This window comes from Marmota flaviventris, chromosome 16 (assembly GCF_047511675.1).
Source record: "Marmota flaviventris isolate mMarFla1 chromosome 16, mMarFla1.hap1, whole genome shotgun sequence".
Lineage (NCBI taxonomy): Eukaryota > Metazoa > Chordata > Mammalia > Rodentia > Sciuridae > Marmota > Marmota flaviventris.
Window position 1 is genome coordinate 76,093,814 of NC_092513.1, and position 18,269 is coordinate 76,112,082.

Genomic DNA, 18,269 nt, shown 5'->3' on the forward strand with positions numbered 1-18,269 from the left:
TAATTTCTCTCCCTTCCTCTATGGTTAGAAGCACTGAGTTACCTGTGGGACCTGTGGGTTCAGAACCTGTGTCTCATTATCCTTGCAATGGGTGCACTTGATCGCCTTTTCCAGGTGTGATGATTACCAGATCCTGCTGGCGGAGGGCAGGCCTGCGCTCCCAGGCTCCTGCTGACCTTCAGAGAGGAGAAGCAAGCCAGGCAGGACAGTCACCTCAGCCCACATCCTCCTGCTCAGCCCTTCTGCAGTCAAAGGCCGAGATGAGGTCAAAACGGAAGATTCTGGTTTTAAGTGACAGTTGTCCTGCCTTGGAAAATAGCAGAAAGCGCTTCCAAGAACAGCAGCCCTCGCTTCAGGACCTGGAGGGAGAGGAGCCGCAGTCCCGCCTAACTCTGCCACACAGGCTGAAGGTCACCGGGCACAGCCCCCCGGGGAAGCTCTGGGGGCCAGGTGCCAGCCCTTCAGGAAGAACCTGCAGACAGAGGCAGGCCGGCCACAAACCCCAGCATGTCCCCAGCTACCTGGAAAGGCCTGGCTTTCTGAGAAACATGAGATGAGGCTTGGCAGGAAGTCCTCGAGGCTGGTGTGCTGAGGCCCGTGCCCCCACACACCCGGGGGATAAGGATGGGCCACGGGGGCCCCAAGGCCCTCGTGGCATCCACTCTCTGAGCCTCAGGCAGGACGTGGAGCACAACGACCCACTGCCAGGCCATGCACAAAGCCTGCTCCTGTCAGCCCACTTGCACAGGTGACAGCCCTGTCACGGGGCCCCAGACACTGCCTGACCACCCGGCCAGCCGTCAGCACGTGGCTCTGGGCAGCTCCATCCTCTCCCCTGCCCATCCATCGTCCATTCGGCTCCAACATCACAGTGGATGGAAGGGGAAGAGAGGAACCTCGTGGCCACCCTGGGGGCCTCCCTGCCCCTCTGCTCTGCTCTCCAGATCCACTGGGCAGCCCCTGCCCAGACCATCAGGAGGCCACGCTGTGCCTTTCCCGGTGCCAGGGGGTTATTTATGTCAAATTAACAGTCTGACACAGAGGGCTGATAAGAGCCCCGGAGACCAACTTCCGAAGCTCACAGAGGGGAGGGACATGATCCCAAGGCCACCACTTGCTGGAGTCCACTTCCCCAGGAGGAGGGAATCTCAGGGAGCAGAGCGCCAGGGCCTGCAGTGTGGCTGAGCGCCACCGCACGAGCAGGAAGACAGGCCAACAGGGCGCAAGACACCAGCAATCACTCCACAGGTGCCTAAGGAGCTAGCTCCTTGTGCCTAAATATGGGACCAGAGTGACAGGCACGAAACAGCAGTCCCAGTTCAGCAGGAGGTCAGCCGAGGTGTGGGCCCCACTTCCAGCAGCCACCAGAATGCAAGAAACGCCAGCCTTCGTCAACGCCGATGCCACTCAGATCACGGTGGGGATGACCGACAAGCCCTGCCTGCTCCTGGGACAGATTTCCACGAACAGTCAACCCCTGGTTCCTCTACCCCCAGGAAACGCCTGTGCTTCTCTGTAAGACACATCAGGTCATGGGGCCCAGGCACCTGGGAGTGTTGACCAGTGATGATTAATGTTTGGGCCATGGTGCCCAAACGTTTGGCCAAACATTATTCCTGATCGTTCCAGGAAGGTGTTTTTTGGAACGAGATTAAATTTTTTAAGTCGAGACAATGAACAAAGTCTGTGACCCTCCACAATGCGGGTGGGCCACATCTGATCAGTTGAAGGCCTACAGAAAGAACAGAACTGGCCTCCCTCAAAGAGGAGAGAATTCAGCCTCAGAGAGGCTGGGAGGCACTGGGCTCGATCCTCAGCACCACGTAGTAATAAATAAAGGTACTGTGTCCATCTACAACTTAAAAACAAAATTTTAAAAATAAATAAAATCAACTCTGGCTTCCAAAGGTCCCAGACCTGTGCCCTCCTCTTCACCAGACCATGCAGGGACGTCCCAGGCAGTGCTGAGGACGGAGTGCCCCACAGAAGGCTGTGCCCGTGAACAATCCAGGCACCCACGTAGCATCTGGCTGGGACCGTGGAGCCAACTCCCAGAGAAACACGCCAGAGACCTGTGACACCCCGTGGACGCTACCCCTCCCCCGCTCCCGCCATCGTTCTAGACAAATGAGGGGCACAGGGAGGAGTGAGGGTGGCTTTTCATCTTTTGGCTAAAAATACAGTTTAGATTTCTGAAAAATAAAATAGCTGCTGCCTAACGAGCAGGAGCTCTGAGTCCAGGAGAACCTTCCAGAATGCAGACTCCTAGCTGGCTGCGCACTGGGGACCGGATGTGTGTGCGCACACGTGCAGGCAGGGGGGTCACATGTGCACAGTCACAAAAACATACTCACACATGAATATGCATGCACACGCGTGCACGCCCCTGCTACTACTGACACCATTACAGGGGCCATTATCACACACCCCCTGGGCAGGTGGCCAGGCCAGGCCAGCCAAGCTGACCACGCCCAAATAAAAGCGACCTGCACCCAGAAAAATGGTGAGGGGTGTGGCCGCCTGGGGACACCGAGAGGGGCTGGAGGGCACGGGGTGCAGGCCCTCCCAGGGCCAGGCACGGCCCAGAGCATGGAATCCAGGCGTAAAGCGAATACAGCAAGCTGCAGAATCCCACACCACGTGACCACAGCTCTGTGGCCGGGCTGTGTGTGCACACACACTTGTGGGACCGTGCACTGCTGAGCCTCTGAGAATGGCACACACACAAACACCCAGAAGGCTAGCTGTCAACGCACCGGCCCAGCACAGGGAGGAAGCTCTTGGCTTTCTTTCTCCATTTTCTAAACAATAAAAATGCCATTAGAATAAAGAAAAAGTGAGTCAGCACATCTCACTTCCTGTCCCACTCAAGATCCAACTCATACTTTTGTGGAGACACAGCGGAGAGGCCCAGCCCAGCCCAGCCCACCCCGATGGAGAAACTGACAGGGAGCCGCAAAGAGGGCTCCTTTCTTTCCTGTTTCCCCTCTGAGTCAACGGGCCACCGTTTCCACGGCTTCCCACAAGTGCAAAGAGCATCCACAGTTTCCATCTTCCTGCTGATAAAGCTCTGTCTCCACAACCCAGAGAAGGGGCCTGCCTGACACCCTGCCAGCCTGCGTCCCCACCCACCGGGGCCACCCGCCAGGCCCCAGCAGCAGAGAGGGTTCCAACTGTCTCTTCCTGTGCTGGAGGGGACTGAAGGGGCAGGACCACCACCACCCATGGCTGCGACCTCAGGTACAGAAAGGGTCTTCTGCAGACGTGACCCAGTGAAGGGTCTTGAAATGCCCAGGTGGGCCAAGTGTCCCCAATGACAAGTGTCCCCCGAAGAGACATGAAGGACGGAAAGACAAAGAGGGGTCAGCCAAGGGATGGGGCAGGGACTGCGGTGATGCGGTCACAAGCTGAGGAACACCTGATCACAAGCTGAGCCATGAAACCCGGAGAGCCCCTGCCGTCCCCAAAGGATCAGAGACGGAAACCGCCTGGTGTGTGCCAGACACCCAGAGCCTCCCTCGTATCGGCCCCGAACAGGAATCTAAACAGCACGGGTGCGTGCGTGTGTGCGTGTGTGTGTGTGTGTGTCTGCCGCACATAAACGTGCACAGGCTGTCGCAGACCCACAGGATGGGATGCAGGTTTAGTCTCCCTTGCTCCAAGAGCTTGTGTTTCAGTCACCTGTTTCCCTCCTGCGACTAAAAGACCCAACCACAACAAAGGAGGTTGGCAAAACCTCCGGGAGGCAAAGTTTGAGGGCTCACCGTTTCAGAGGTCTTAATCCATAGGAGGCCGGTTCGACTCCTCGGGGCTCGAGGTGAGGCAGAGCATCATGGCAGAAGAGTGTGACAGAGGGAAGAAGCTCACCTGGTGATCAGGAAGCAGAGAGGGGCTCCACTCTCCAGATACAAAATACGTCCCCCGTGGCCACGCCCCCAACGAGCCACTTCCTGCAGCTACACCCCACCTGCCTCCAGTCACCACTCGGTTAATCCCGTCAGGGATCATTTCACTGATTAATAAGACTACAACCCAGTCATTTCTCCCCCAAACCGTCCTGCGCTGTCTCATACGTGAGCTTTTGGGGGACACTTCATATCTAAACCGCGTCACAGCTTGGGACCAGAAGTGCTTCACGTTTCTTTTCTTTTCTTTTTTTTTAATTTAATTTTGGAATATCTGCACATGCCTAATGAGACCCAAGTCTGAGCACGGAATCCACCTGTCTCACATACACCCTGTAACAAGGAGCCTGAAGGTGACTTTGGACGACATCTCAAATAACCTTGTGCACGAAAGCTTCATGGTGTGCGATTTTCCAGTCGAGGCAACAGGTTGAAACTCAAAATGTTGCAGATTTTGGAGCATTTCGGATTTGGGATCAGGGACGGTCAACACGTACTAGGTAGCAAACTAAGAAAAAGCCCTTTGGGAGCCGAATGTCATACTCAGAGACCGAGCGGCACGTGGGAGGACATGCTGCAGGCTCCCACGTGCACAGAGCTAAACCGGCCACGGCGAACACTGCTGTGATCAGCTGGAGGGTTGGTGGCAGGCGATGAGGGGCAAGGGGCTGGCGGGGCGTGCCCCGGTGCTGGACACCCCACGCTGGTCTCTGAGTGTCAAGTGCCAGGTGTACACCGAGACCAGATGCATTCCGCGGGATTCTGCAGACATCTCAGCGTGAAGAAAGGAGAGGACATGAAAAGGGGGGGATGCCTGGAATATTGCAAGAGCGTTTCTATACCATCCTGCTGTCTCAGGTTTCTGACCTGTCCTGGACTCCACGACAGGACAGGAAGCTAGGGGAGGCCTCCTAGCTCAAAGTGACCCCACTGCAAAGCTCTGGAAACCCAGCAGACTCAGGCCACTGGGGAGGCAGGCAGCCAGAAGCCACGTGGCCCCTCTCAGGTCAGGGACCCCAGCTCCTACGAGCTCAGGACAACCACAGCACCCAGTGGACACCAGTGCCTGCTGGCTGTCTTGGTTTCTGCTGCTCTCCTGGGACATGTACCCAGAGCATGCACATCTCAGATTGGCCGAGAAGCAGCCGCGCCCCACCTGGCAGAAGACAACCAGAAGGCCACAACCTTGGACCCCCAAATCTGCCTTTGATGTCACCTCTGCTGTGAAGCATCAGAATCCAAAGACAAGGAGGCCACAGGTGCAGGGCATTATCCCCAGCATCAAGAGGCCAGCTCCACGGGGACACGCCCACGCCACTCACCCCGCCAAGCCTGCAAAAAGCACTCGGCGAGAAATGTCTTCTGCATAGCAGGAGCCACGCTCTGCTTCCTAGAGCAACCAAGAGGTCCCCAGCCCAGCAGGTGGGAGAGGATGACACCAGCAAGAAAGGACTCACAGCCTCCGGAGTATAAATGCAGCTATGTTTGGGAGACTGTCCGCAGCCACCGCAAAAGGGCCGGCCAATGCTTCTGACAGTGCTGACACACAACCTCCGGGCAGAGCCTCCGAATGACATCGACGCTTATTTTTGAGAATGCTGACACGGGCTCCTGCGGGTCTCCTCTCTGCAGGGAGGATGTGAGAGAGCGTGTTTGAGCTCTCTGTGCTTCATCTCTGCAGCGAGATGTCTGAGCAGAGACTTCCATGTCTCCTGCAGAAATGAACGCGCTCCTCACACAGGACAGTCTCGCCAGCTGACATAAGCCCTGCGCCCCAGCTCGCAGAGTCACCGAGCAGGTCCCCGTAAATAAACGGGGATCTCCAACTCCCCAGAGGCTTGTCCTGCAGGCCCTTCTGTGATTGGAATCTACATTAAAGATCACACTCTCTCTGCCTGGTTTTGCTGAGCTGGCAAAAACCAAGCCCTCCTAGACAGAGATCCTGCGGATGGGCCTGCGGACTGTGGGACCCACCCAGAGAGACCCATCCCCACCGACGTCGGGAGGAGGCTGCGGCACACAGGGGCAGCCAGCGGAAGCCGAGTGGCTTCACAGGAGTCCTGGCTTGAAACCCGAGCCTTGGGCTGCCCCGGGTTTTCAAACACACACAGCTATCCAATTCCGCCTGCTCAAGGGCTTTGCTCTGACCCAGTTTCCTGCCCTGTGTGCAGTCCAAACCCGGCCCCGCGGCAGCAGGCAGCACACGGCTCAGACACTGTGCTGAGGCTCGGCCCCAGGAACCCAGGAGGAGCCAGCGATGGAGGAAGGCAAAGGGAGAAGGAGCCACAGGGAAAGGTCAGCCCACATGCAAAGGGCACAAGGCACGGCTCGGCTCCCGATGCTCACTCCAAGGCACAATTATAAAATGTCCACTCAGCGCTCAGAGCCAGGTGTCACATGGGCTCAGTAGTTTTCAACTGGAGTACAAACAGTGGGGTTTTTTAATTTTATTTTTTGATGCAACTGAGTAAAAATACAAAAGTGCATCCTCTTCAGATAAGGGTGACTGTGAGCAACAAAACTTTGGTTGCAGTGTGTGCGAGCGAGTGTGCCAATGTGAGTGTGGGGAGTGTGCATGTGCAAAGGTGCTCGTGGGTCACCGTCAGGGTCTGAAAGCCTCAGCCACCTTCACAGCCAGGCTTTCTGACTGGCTCAAAGTTTTCACATTCTAATAAAAAACGTCTCAGCAATTCTGTGCCCGCACTGGAACCTCTCTGATGTCTGGTTTAGAGACACTGAATTTCATGTGTCCTAACACAAACTTTGCCAAGAAGGGATATGAAAGGAGTCACGTCACCTCCTCACCCTGAAGCCACCCCCCCCCAGGAATCACTGGGTCGACCCCACTTACAGAGGGGCTTCTGGTCAACCCCAGGCCCGTCCATTAACAGGCCTCGAAGGACACCGGGGCCTCGGAGGGGACTTCCCATGGCACATGCCAGGCCCACCTCCTCTCATGGCCCCCACACCGGCTCACTCCCGCCTCCCGATGTGTGGGGGAAGCAGGTGCCGCTGGCTGGCTCCTCACGACGTGCCCTTTAAAGCACAGCATGCTGTCAGACACCACCCACTCTGCCAACAAGCTGGTGTGTCACGGCTGGCAAGGGTGCCAGGACTCCCCGGACACGCCACATGAGAGTGAGTGTGCGTATTCTGTGTACTTATGTGCGTGTATGCGTGCTAGGTGTGCGTGACATGTGGTACGCATGTGCTAGGTGTATCCCAGTGGTATTATGCACTTGTGCGTGTGTCATACGTGTGAGAAGGGGGCATGTGCACTGGGGTGCTGGGGATGCACCTGAGTGCAGAGTACACGTGGTGCGTGTGGCCTGAGCGCATGTGCAGGACGCAGAGGTGTGAGCAGTGTGTGCTGCATGGCGGGTTGTGTGTTTCTGTGTGTGATGTGTGTACACTGTGAAAGGGCTGGTGTGGGGCTGTGTGCCGTGTATGGTATCCGTGTTTGGTAGGTCTGTCTACAGTGTGGTGTGTGTGGTGTGGGGTTTAGGAGCGTACAGTGTGTGCAGATGAACACTCGTGTGTGTTGCGGTGTGTCTATGTATATGGCGTGGTAAACGCCACGTGTGGTGTTTGTGTGTGTAGTAGTGGTGAACTGTGGGGTGTTGCGTGGTGTGTATGTTCTGTGTGACACACATCTGGTGTGTGGGCTGTGTGTGTGTGTGATCTGAATCTGACAACCAAGAAGCAACCGGGGGCCCCCACGGACCACACCTCCGACTGGCACAGGACGGTCCAGGGGCCTCGCAGGTGCTGCTTCGTGGACTGGTCTCACCTGGTGTGCCCTGCTAGTTCCCGTCCCACCTGTTGACTAGGTCACGACACCACGTCCTCCCTGACCCTCGCTCAGTCCACACCTGGACTTTCTGCCTATCAACTGGGAAAGACACCCTTTTCCTGCTTCTTGCTTCCACGATTGTTGAGGAGGAATAAAATTTCTACGCCAAAGGGCGCCTGCATGTGGAAACCCGCTGAGCGCCCTCACCCACGTCACCACGCGCTGCATGTCAGGCAAGCCACATACGGACAGCATGCCTCGTCCCATATCCAAGCCACCACTGGGAAGTGCTAGAGCCACTCTGAACATGGACCCCATCGCTTCAGCGTCTGCCCAGATAAGTATGCTGAGAAAGAAGCCACATCTGCACAAGTCCACCCACGTGACATTCTAGAAAAGTCTCTACGGACAGAAATGAGCCCGGCTTGCCCAAACTGGAGGAAAAGAACTGACTTCAAAGAGGCCCAAGAGCACTTTTTGAAAACACTTTTTGCAAAATTCCCCTATCTTGATTTGTTGATGGCGACACAATTCTCACATTTATCCAAACCCACAGGATGGGAAGGAGCGGCCCCTCACCTGCAGTCCCAGCTGCCCAGGAGGCTGCCTGGGCCACAAGACCCCAGCTCAAAATGAAAACAGACAGGGCTGGGGATGCAGCTCAGGGTAGAGGCCCTGGGTTCAATCCCTAGTACCAAAGAGGGGGACAGTCAATGTGATTCACTGTATTTACAGACAAAATAAGAAAAAAAAAACCATATAATCATTTCAGTAAATACGGAAAAAGCATAAGATGAAACTCAGCATCTATTCATGATAAAAAGTCTCAGCAAACTTAAAACTTCCTCAACCTCATAAAAGGCATCTAGGTGAAATCCTCACTTCACACCACAGTTGACCAAAAAAAAGAAAAAAATGAATGAATAAATCAATTCTTTCTGCCTGAGGTGGAGAAGAGGGAAGGATGTCCACTCTCACCACTTTTGGCAAACTCTGTTCTGAAGTCCCACACAGTCCAGGAAAAACAAACCCACAAACAAACAAGAGGAGAAGGAGGAGGAAAAAGCATTCCCACTGGAAAGAAAGAGAGAGAAAGGAACGATTCATCCCAGGCAGGATTATGGGCGTGGAAAACCTTCAGGGAATACAGAAAAGCAACTCAAGTGGGTTTGGAAGTTTGGAAGGTCCAGAGGATCAACAATAAATGGATTTCTACACACCAGTCATGAGCACATGGAAAAACTCTTTCAAAAAAGTCCATTTAAAATAACATTCAAAAAATACGAAGAATAAAATGTGGTAGGATGTGCACCAGACCTGCACAGTCGAACCACCAGACAGTGCTAAGGGAAACCCCGGGAGAGGAAAATAAGACAGATGTGCCGGGCTCAATGGTCCAGGGATTGGAAAACTGCCCAATGTCCATTTCCCCCAAAATGGACTTGAGGCATTAATGTGACTCCGGTCAAAATCCAAGCAGGCCTTCTGTAAAGAACTGACAAGACATTCCCAGTTCAGGGGGAAACGGAAGGATCTGGAATGGACAACACAGTTTTGCAAAGGATGGGAAACTGTCCCACGACCTAACTCAAAAGAGTCATTACAAAGGAAGAGTCAGGAGTCCAACAGGGTCCCTGGCCCTATGGGGAATAATGAGGCACAGAGAACAGAAGAGAATCCGGAAACCGAGCCACACGGGTATCACCAACGACTCTCCAAGGTGGATGCCGAGATGCTTTAAGGCAGACGCGGATGGAACAGGTTTATTTGAACAAATGGCACTAGAACAACTGGATACCCGCTAGACGATGAACCTGATTCTTAGCTCCTAGTTAAAAAGCGATTTGAGATGGAGAATAGACTCAAACATACAAGCTGAAACCATAACATTCCCAGAGGGACACACAGGCAAAAATCTCGATGACCAGAGGTTAGGCAAAGATTTCTTCAAATAGGAAACCAAACGCATGAACCATGAAAACAACTGGTCTTTAATCAAAACGTCAAGGCCTGCCCTCTGAAAGATGTCGTTGATGAGGCAGGAGGGCAGGACACAGATTAACAGAGAATACCTGAAATGCAAATGTCTGACAAAGCACGTGAATAGGTAAAGAACTCTCACCACTCAGATCCAAATGACCCAGTGAAAAAGTGTGCCACAGTCTGACCCAAGACTTCCCAGAAAAACATTCCCAACTAATGAGCGCATGAGAAAATGCACAACTAAAACCTCAATGGAGAAGCAATGAGAAAATCCCACCAGAACAGACTAAATGAAAAGACGGACAGCAGCAAGCGTTGGCAAGGATGGGAGATCAGAACCAACCGCAGCTCTCACGCAGGAGGGAACGCAGCAGGACAGGACCGCTAACCACGCACTTACACAAGATCCTGCAACTCCACTCCTAGGGAGCTCCCAAGAGAAATGGAAATGTACGCACCCACTAAGATCTGCCTGTGGATGTTCACAGTACTTTTGTATCATTTTTCACTGTGGTAAATAAAATACACATGAATTTTAACATTTCAAAGTATGCAATTCAGCAGCATCTAGCACATGCACAAGGTTCTGCAACCACTGCTACTATCAAGTGTTCCAAAACACTATCATCAACTCAAAGGGAAACCCCGCAGCAATTACTCCCATTCCACCTCCCCACTCCCTGTCCCTATGGATTTGCCTATTCATAACATTCCCTAAAAATGGAATCATATACTGTGTGGTCATTGGAACTGGCTACTTTCACTTAGCATGATGCCCTCAAATGTGATCCCTATGGCAACATGCACCGGGAACTCATTCCTTTTTATGGCTAAATAATACACCACATTTTGCGTACCTGTCCATCCAGGGACGGACATGGGGCTGTTTCCACCTTTTGGCTTTTTGTGAATAGTGCCACGATGAACTGTGGGGCGTAAGTTCTGTATGAGTCCATTTCCAACTCTTTTAGGTATGTACGTAGAAGTGCGATTGCTGGGTTAGAGGGTAACTCTATGTTTAACTTTTTGAGAAACCTCCCAACGGTCTGGCAACACTATCGTACCACTTCAATTCCCATCAGCAACGTATGCGGTTCTGATTTCCACAGCCCCATCGACGTGTGCTGTTTTCCTTTTCTTATTAAACCCATGCTGGTGAGGTGTGAAGTGGCGTCTTATGGTGGCTCTGATTTGCATTTCTCTTGTGACAAATGGGCCAAGCATCTTTTCACATGCGTCTTGGGCCATCTGCACTCCTTTCCTGGAACCATGTTTACTCATGTTTTATTGGTTATTTGTCCTTCTGTTGTGGAGTTTTAGCTCATAACCTTTTAATAGGAAACAATTCAACCCTCCACCCATAAGTGGATAAATAAGCCCTGGTTACAGCCACACAATAGACTACTATCCAGCAATTAAAAAAAAGATACAAAGTACTGACTTACACAGCAATAAAGAAACTAGACACAAAAGAATATAAAACATACAGCAGTTCCCCCTTATCCCAGTTTCCTTTCCTGCAATTTCAGTTACCCACAGTCAACCATGCTCTAAAAATATTAAATTGAAAATAAACAATTCCTAGGGTTTAAAGGACACACCATTCTGAGCATCATGATGAAATCTCACACTGTTCCACCCCACCCACCTGGAACATGAACCATTACTTTGTCCAGAGTATCTACCCTGTATATGCTACCCACCTATTAGTCACTTAGTAGCTATCTTAGTGATTAGATCGACTATCACAATACTCCAGTACTATACCCCTTATTTTACTTCATGATGACCCCAAATCACAAAAGTGATGACATATGGAACTTATATAGGCCAAAGAGAAGTCATAAAATGCTTCTTTTAACTAAGAAGATGAAAGTCCCAGAGCTGGGGTTGCGGCTCAATGGTAGAGCACTTGCCTCGCACACATGAGGCACTGAGTTCGATCCTCTGCACCACATTAAAAAAATAAATAAATAAATATTTTGTCCATCTACAATGAAAAAAAAATTTTTTTAAAAAAGAGGAAAATCCCAGACTTAAGAAGAAAGTTACGCTGAGATTGCTAAGATCTACAGTTCAATAAGGTATTTTGAGAGAGAAAATACACATCACTTTTATCACCATATATTGTTATAACTACTCTATTTTTATTATTTGTCATGTTTGGCTCTTTCTGAGCCTAATTTGTGGGTTAAACTTCCTCCTAAGTATATATGCATAGGAAAAAACATAGGCCAAATAGGGTGTGGGACTAATCATGGCCCCAGGGATCCACTGGGGTCTGGGAACACATCCCACCAATGGACACTGTGTGCTTTCAGCATGAACATCTAGAAGAAACAAATCTGATTTATAATAACCTAAACTCATCAGCAGTGGGGGGGGAGTGAGGCCAAGGGCCAGAGGGAATTCTGGGGGAGGCTCAGGGCCAGCTGGCCCCTGGGGGGAACACTCAGTCCTGCTGCAAGGGCACAGAAGTGGCCAGGGACGCTGAGGAAGTGAAGGGGCCTGGTTCATCTGACCTGCCAGGTGAAGTCTTCCAATGCTGCCCCTGGATCCCGATCACAGTGGCCAGCATAGGACCTCCCTCCCCAGGCAGCTAGACCAGGTGCCCCCGAGGCCTGACCCACCCCAATGCTGGCTCCCCCTTCCGGAGGGCAGGTGTCCTGGTGCTGTGGGTCTTCAACATCACCTGCAGGCCCAATAAAGCAGACTGCTGGTCCCACCCAGAACCCCTAGCTCAGGCCCCGCTGCGTGCATTTCCCATGAATTCCTATGGACACTACGCTGCTGTTTGGGGGTCACTCCTGGAGAAGCACGCTCAGTCCTCCAGCAGACACCCCCTGACCACCAGGTCCCACGTCGTCTTCCCAAGCTCAGACACAATCAAGGGTGTCCCTCCACCAGACCTGGACTCCAAGAGGACAGGGCCTTGTGTCTCTGGACTCCCAACTCTCATCCATTCCCACTGAACGCTGGCTGGGAAAAGCAGCAAAATTCCATGAAGAGCATGAATCCGAGGGGTATGGAGACCCTTGAAGGTACAGTGGAGCCCCTTTATCTGTGGTTTCATTCTGTGCTTTCAGTTTTACCCACAATCCACCATGATCCAAAAGTAATGGAAAATTCCATAAACAATTCATGAATATTATGTAATGTTTATTACAGTATATTGTTAGAATCGCCCTATTTTATTATTATTGTTGTTCATCTCTTCCTGTGCCTAATTTGTAAGGAGAACTTGATCATAGAGATGTATGTAGAGGAAAAAATGTAGCATCTATGGAATCTGGTATCACCTATGGTCTCAGGCATCTGCTGGGGTCTTGTAAGGTGTCCCCGTGGACAAGTGGGGACTCTGTACTTCAAGAACCTGAGACATTATGGTCAATTACCAGGGCCCAGAAGGGTGGGACCAGGACCCCTAAGACTCCCTAGAATGTGCAGAATGGTCTGAATGGGTTAAGAGGTCACGCATTCACCCAGGGACACCCTGAGGAACCCAAGCCCAACCCTAGAGGATCTAAGTTGAGAGCCAGCGGCAGTGGCCTGCTGGGCCCTCCTGGACCCCAGAAAAACACGCGCTAACAAAGATGACAATGACAAAGTCAATATTCAAAAGCTCCTAACACACACTCAGAATGGGTGGCCAAGAGCAGGCCTGATTGGGAATGTACTGTCCCTTCTCACAAAATAGAACACACACCAACCAAAGGGCCAAGCAGCCAGGCTCCAGATCAAAGCCGATCACACTCTCGCTGTCCACGCAATGCTAGTTTCTTGCAATGGGAGGGTCAGGGAGCCCCACAGAGGAAAACGGCTTGATCTGCTCGATGGATGCACCGAATAACACCAACCGGCGTCAGGGGAGGCCGCTGGCTCCCCCCTCCGTCCGGGTTAGAGGGTATTCCCTCCCACAAATCTCTTTTCCTGCACTACCTTTTGACAGCAGTCACACAAAAGTCCCCAGTAAAACCTGTCCCTAAAGAGCCTGCCCTAACCAGTCCATCTCTTGGGCTATGCCCTGAGTCATCCAGGGGCAGCAATGGCCCTAGACGGAGACAGCACGGGGCACACCTGCCCGAGCTACACTTGCTAACCCAGGACAACAGACCAAGGCCCAGGGGAAAGAAGACCTTCCTCCGGCCCCTCTGACCTTTCCCTCTCACCCACCCTATTCTTCCTCCAGGAACTCAACACTAGTGGCCCCAGCTGGGGACCGCAAACAGCAGCCTTGTCCCCGGGGATGATCCAGGACCGCCAGCTATCAGGTCAGCGTCAGTCCTGAGCTGGGGGAACAGGGCGCATCAGCCTGAGCTGGCGGACGTGGAGGTACTGCACGGTCAACACATCTATCCAAGAGTCCCTTTAACCAAGCAAATTCTTAGCGGGGAGGCTGCTGGGAACAAGACAATCAGGAAGCAAATTCTCTTCCAGGGCTTGGCAGAGCTAACCCAGGACCAGTGGTGACTGTCCCGAGGGGGAACAAGGGTCCCAGCCACCCTCCCAGCCACACCCAGCCCTCTCTGGGCAGACTCCCTTCAGAAGCACAGTGGAGGGATGGAGAAATCCATTGATCTTTCCAATGCATTATTGATCGTGCTATTGTGCTGGCACCAGCCAACATTTCCTCCCTCCTCCTCTCGGGCCAGCCATTAGTATGCATTCCCAAGCATGGGCCACACACACCCTGCCTGGTGTGGAGAAAGGAGCTCTGGATAACATCTGCACCAGACAATCCACTTGGACTATCCACAAGTGGATGATGTCACCAAGGGCATCTCCTGGGCCCCAGACCCACTGGGCAGCTGGGGCAGCATGGTCAATGTGTGCACCCCAAACCTTGGCCCAGAGCAGGGCGCCACCTGCCAAGACCTCAGCCACCAAGGGAGAGGTCTCCCCAGGGCTGCACTTTCAACAGACTGCGTGCGCCAGTCAAGAGGATGGGCTGGCCAGGCGTCCATAGCGGGCCTGGATGCTTCTATTTTGGAGAGCAGACAGGGGAGCGGTTGGGAGGGGAGGCAGTTTGCTCCCCACAGGAGTCCCCTACTCCCCTGCCAGATTGAGATCTCAGAACAAGGCGCAAAGGGATCCAGGCAAAGAAGCTTTATTTCTTTGTCTTACCAGCTGCATGGACTATGGACACTCTTATGGGTCTGAAGGTCTACCTTTCTGGGAGAGAGGACAGTTCACATCCACAGGACCATCCCCTCACCATCCCATCCCATCCCCCCCAGGGCTGCTTTCTTTTTCTCCACCCACAACTAACAAGACATGATGTGCACAGGCACCAAAGTGACAATCAGGCCATTCTCGTCTCTACCAAGATCTTCCCCAAGCGCTGGCAGGGGCTGCCTGCTTAAATAACCTGGCCTGGGCAGCCGGCAGGAAGGCCCCAGGCCTGGGGCACGTATGAGGTGACAGGCCACTGGTGTCACTTCACCCGCTGGAAAAGAAACTTCCGTTTGGTGGCGCCTGGTGGACTTGAAAAGACTCAACAACAGGGTCAGATGGCTGGCCACAGGCCCCAGGTCCAGAAGGGCTTGGCCACCCACGGGCCTGGGATGTGCCCAACACAGGGAGGTTTTCAAAACAAAAGCAGAATAACTTCATGTGGCAAAATGTTCCAGAAAGGAGGGGCGGGCTCTCCATACAGGCCTCATTTTAAGTGACCTGTCCATCCACCGACTCCCATTCACCCAAACACCCTCCGAAATGGTAAATCTAATAAATAAAAAAGGAAAACTGTCCGGGCAACCCTCCTTCACCCGCTTTTACGGGGAAAACCCCAGCAGATCCAGCCCCTCTCATGCAGTTCACCAGGCGCCTGCAACAGGTGCAGCCTGGGCTACCGCTGGCGGTTCCGTGCGGTTCTAGAATAACGCAGCCCCAATGCTAAAGGAAGCTGAGGCCTGCAGTGCCCACGGCCATCGCGGCGGAGACCTGACCGCTGCGGCCCGACCTGCCCCACCTGTCTGAGTGCGCGGCGCTGCATCCGGCGCACAGAAGCCGCGGCCTCCGCGACCGAAATAGAAGCCGGCGGCGGGGGCCCAGAGCTCTGCCGGTCGCGGCCGGGCCTGACGGAGCCCGCCTGACCCCGGGACTCGACCCCGCCGGCCCGAGCGCCGTGGGGCCTGGCCGAGCGCGCCGCCCCCTCCCCAGTCCGGGTCTGCAGCGCGCCCGCGCCCCCGCGCCGGGGGAGCCACCTGCGCGCCGGGCCGGGCCGGAACCGGGGAAGGCTCCTGGGGGTCCCAGGGTTTGGGCGAAGGGTCGGGGTAGGAGGCTCGCGGTGGCGTTCCGGGAAGGGCTCGGGGAGGAACCCGGGAAGGAGCCCAGGGGGTCCGAGAGATCCCGGGAGGGGGCTCCCGGAGGGGCCCGGGGTCCACGGAGGGCGCTCCAGGGAAGAGCCCGGGGTCCCAGGGGCGCGGGGAGGGGGCTCCGCCGCGGGCCGCTCCGCCCCCGCGCACCTGCCCGGCCCCGCGCGCCCGCCCTCCCGCACCGGTTCTGCAGCTTACCTGGAGCGCGCGTTCTGCCCGCGGCGGCTCGGCGGGGCCCGGCCCGGCGAGCTCGGCGCCAGGAATGGCGGCGGCGGCGGAGGCCAGGAGCTCGGGGAGGGGGCGGTCGGCAGCCCGGCGGCGCGGGATGCTGCGGCGCGCGAGGGCGCGGAGGCCGGCGCGGGGACGGAGGGCGCGGGGCGGGCGCGCACGCCCCTCCCCCGCTCCGCGCCCCGCCGCCTCCGCCCCCTCGCCCTCCCGCCTTCCCTCCCCGCCCCTCGTCCCTCCCCTTTCTCCCTCCTCCCCCCTCGTCCCTCCCCTTTCTCCCTCCTCCCCCCTCTCCTCTCTCCCCCAACCGCTCTTCCCCTCCCTCCCCTTTTCCCTCCCCCCATTCTTCACCTTCCCAAGCTCCTCTTTTCTCCCTGCGCGCTTCACCTCCCTGCCCTCTCCACCCTTCGCTCGCTCCCCTCCCCTTCCTCCCTAACTCCAACCTTCCTCCCCTCCCTCCAGGCCCCCAGCAGGGCCCAGAAGCTGCCCCCTACCCTGGTCTGGTCTCTGCTCAGTAAAACACAGATTCCCAGCTAGATGCCCCTTCACTTCTCTCCTCACCACCTCCTAATAGACCAGCTTGTCCCTTCTGGGGGCCTGGATTCGCCCCACCCTTTCCAGGCTGTCCCCCAAATCCCCAAGGTTTTCTGCACTCAGCCCTAGGGCCAGTCCCTGCCTGACCTGGGCAAAGTATGCAGGCACCCAGGATACTGGGCTCTTGATTGTGGACAAGAACATTCCAGACCAGGCCCTTTGCATTTTCCCAGAGTAGAGCTGGCACCTCCTGAAGTCTTGGTTTTTCCACTATCAGGCCATGGTCACGAGCCTTCTGCCCTGGAGGGAGAAATGACTGTGACTTACTCGGTGACTGCCAGGGGGGCAGCTCTGCCCAGAGGGATATCCCCTCCCAGAGGGATTCAGTTCCAGAATGAAGCAGCCAGGATTTTCCCCAAGTGTGAAGAGTCAGGGCCAATAATCTCCTGGTCAGGGAGGCTTGCCACTTAACCAGATGACCACAGGCTGCTTCAGAGTGAGCAAATGAGGCTGTTCCTAAGTGATCAGATGCCCAAGTGCCAGGGAGTTCCCTTCCGGAGTTTTCAGTGCAGGGGGTGGGGGTGGTTAGAGAGCAAGACCTGGTCTTGCAAAGGTTAGAACAGCAGAACTGGCATCAGGTGGGTGGAATGCAAGCTCACCACTTCTCTGTCTGCTGAGGAGGGGAAGTGACCCTCGGGCTGAGGAATCTGACAACTCAGCTGAACTCTGTTGCTTCCAAGGTGATCTTGGGTCTCAGCTCTTCTTCCTGCCCAACCTGAGGATAGGGTAGCCACCGGGGAGTGTTCTGGGAACACAGGGAGAGTGGTAGGTAAAGTTCGTTCATGGGGACTATTACAAGAAAGAAATGGAGATTCCTTTTCCAAGCTCCTTCCCAGTTGTAGAAGTCCGTGGATCCATGCCTCCACCCCATTTGAATGACCACATAACAGAAATAGATGAGGCCAAGCTGATTAAACAGCATCCTAGGTCCTGAGAAGGGGCACACACTTAGGATGTATAAATGCAAGTATTGCCAAGGACTCACCTTGATTCCTCACAGGTGAGGTACATCTAGAACATTGTGCCCTTGATTGGTGTCTGGGGCAGCCACACCAGCATGCCTGAGATATTAGCTAACCTGCCAGGAGCCTTCTTCATGTGAAGCACAAGACAGCAAAATTCATATATTTGCAAAATTGTCCCAGGAAGATGTATTACCCTATAGGATTATGAAGGGTAAAACGAGGACAGATGGGTGGAAATTAGATGAGAAAGTGGATTTGCCCCCACTGTGAGCACTTTCTGACCTATCTCCCTGCCAGAGAAGTCGGCTGCCCCTGCAGGAGTCTGCCCTTTCAGGGACAGTGTCTAGACAGATCTGGGGTCGTTGCAGAACGTCTGGAGGGGACCTTCAGAGGGTGGGCAAAGTGGGGCTTCTCATGACTGTGGAAACCTCCCCTAACTTTGAGACCCATGTGCTCTGAGCCTGATAGAGGGCAGCCCAGGACAAAA

General features: G+C 54.3%; 1 protein-coding gene across 10 annotated transcripts in view; it reads right to left on the reverse strand.

Moving 5' to 3' along the window:
• Positions 1-16,283, reverse strand: part of Sema4d (semaphorin 4D) — a 114,089-nt gene extending 97,806 nt beyond the window's left edge. For 3 of the 10 annotated variants that reach the window (XM_071602568.1, XM_071602569.1, XM_071602564.1), the window contains exon 1: positions 3,765-3,863. The gene's annotated coding sequence lies outside the window, so the exon portion shown is untranslated. Of the gene's footprint in view, positions 1-3,764; positions 3,876-16,196 lie in introns of those variants that run through there. The other 7 variants (XM_071602572.1, XM_071602573.1, XM_027955412.2 and 4 more) reach the window with 4 other exon arrangements.
• Between the last annotated feature and the right edge of the window lie 1,986 nt (positions 16,284-18,269).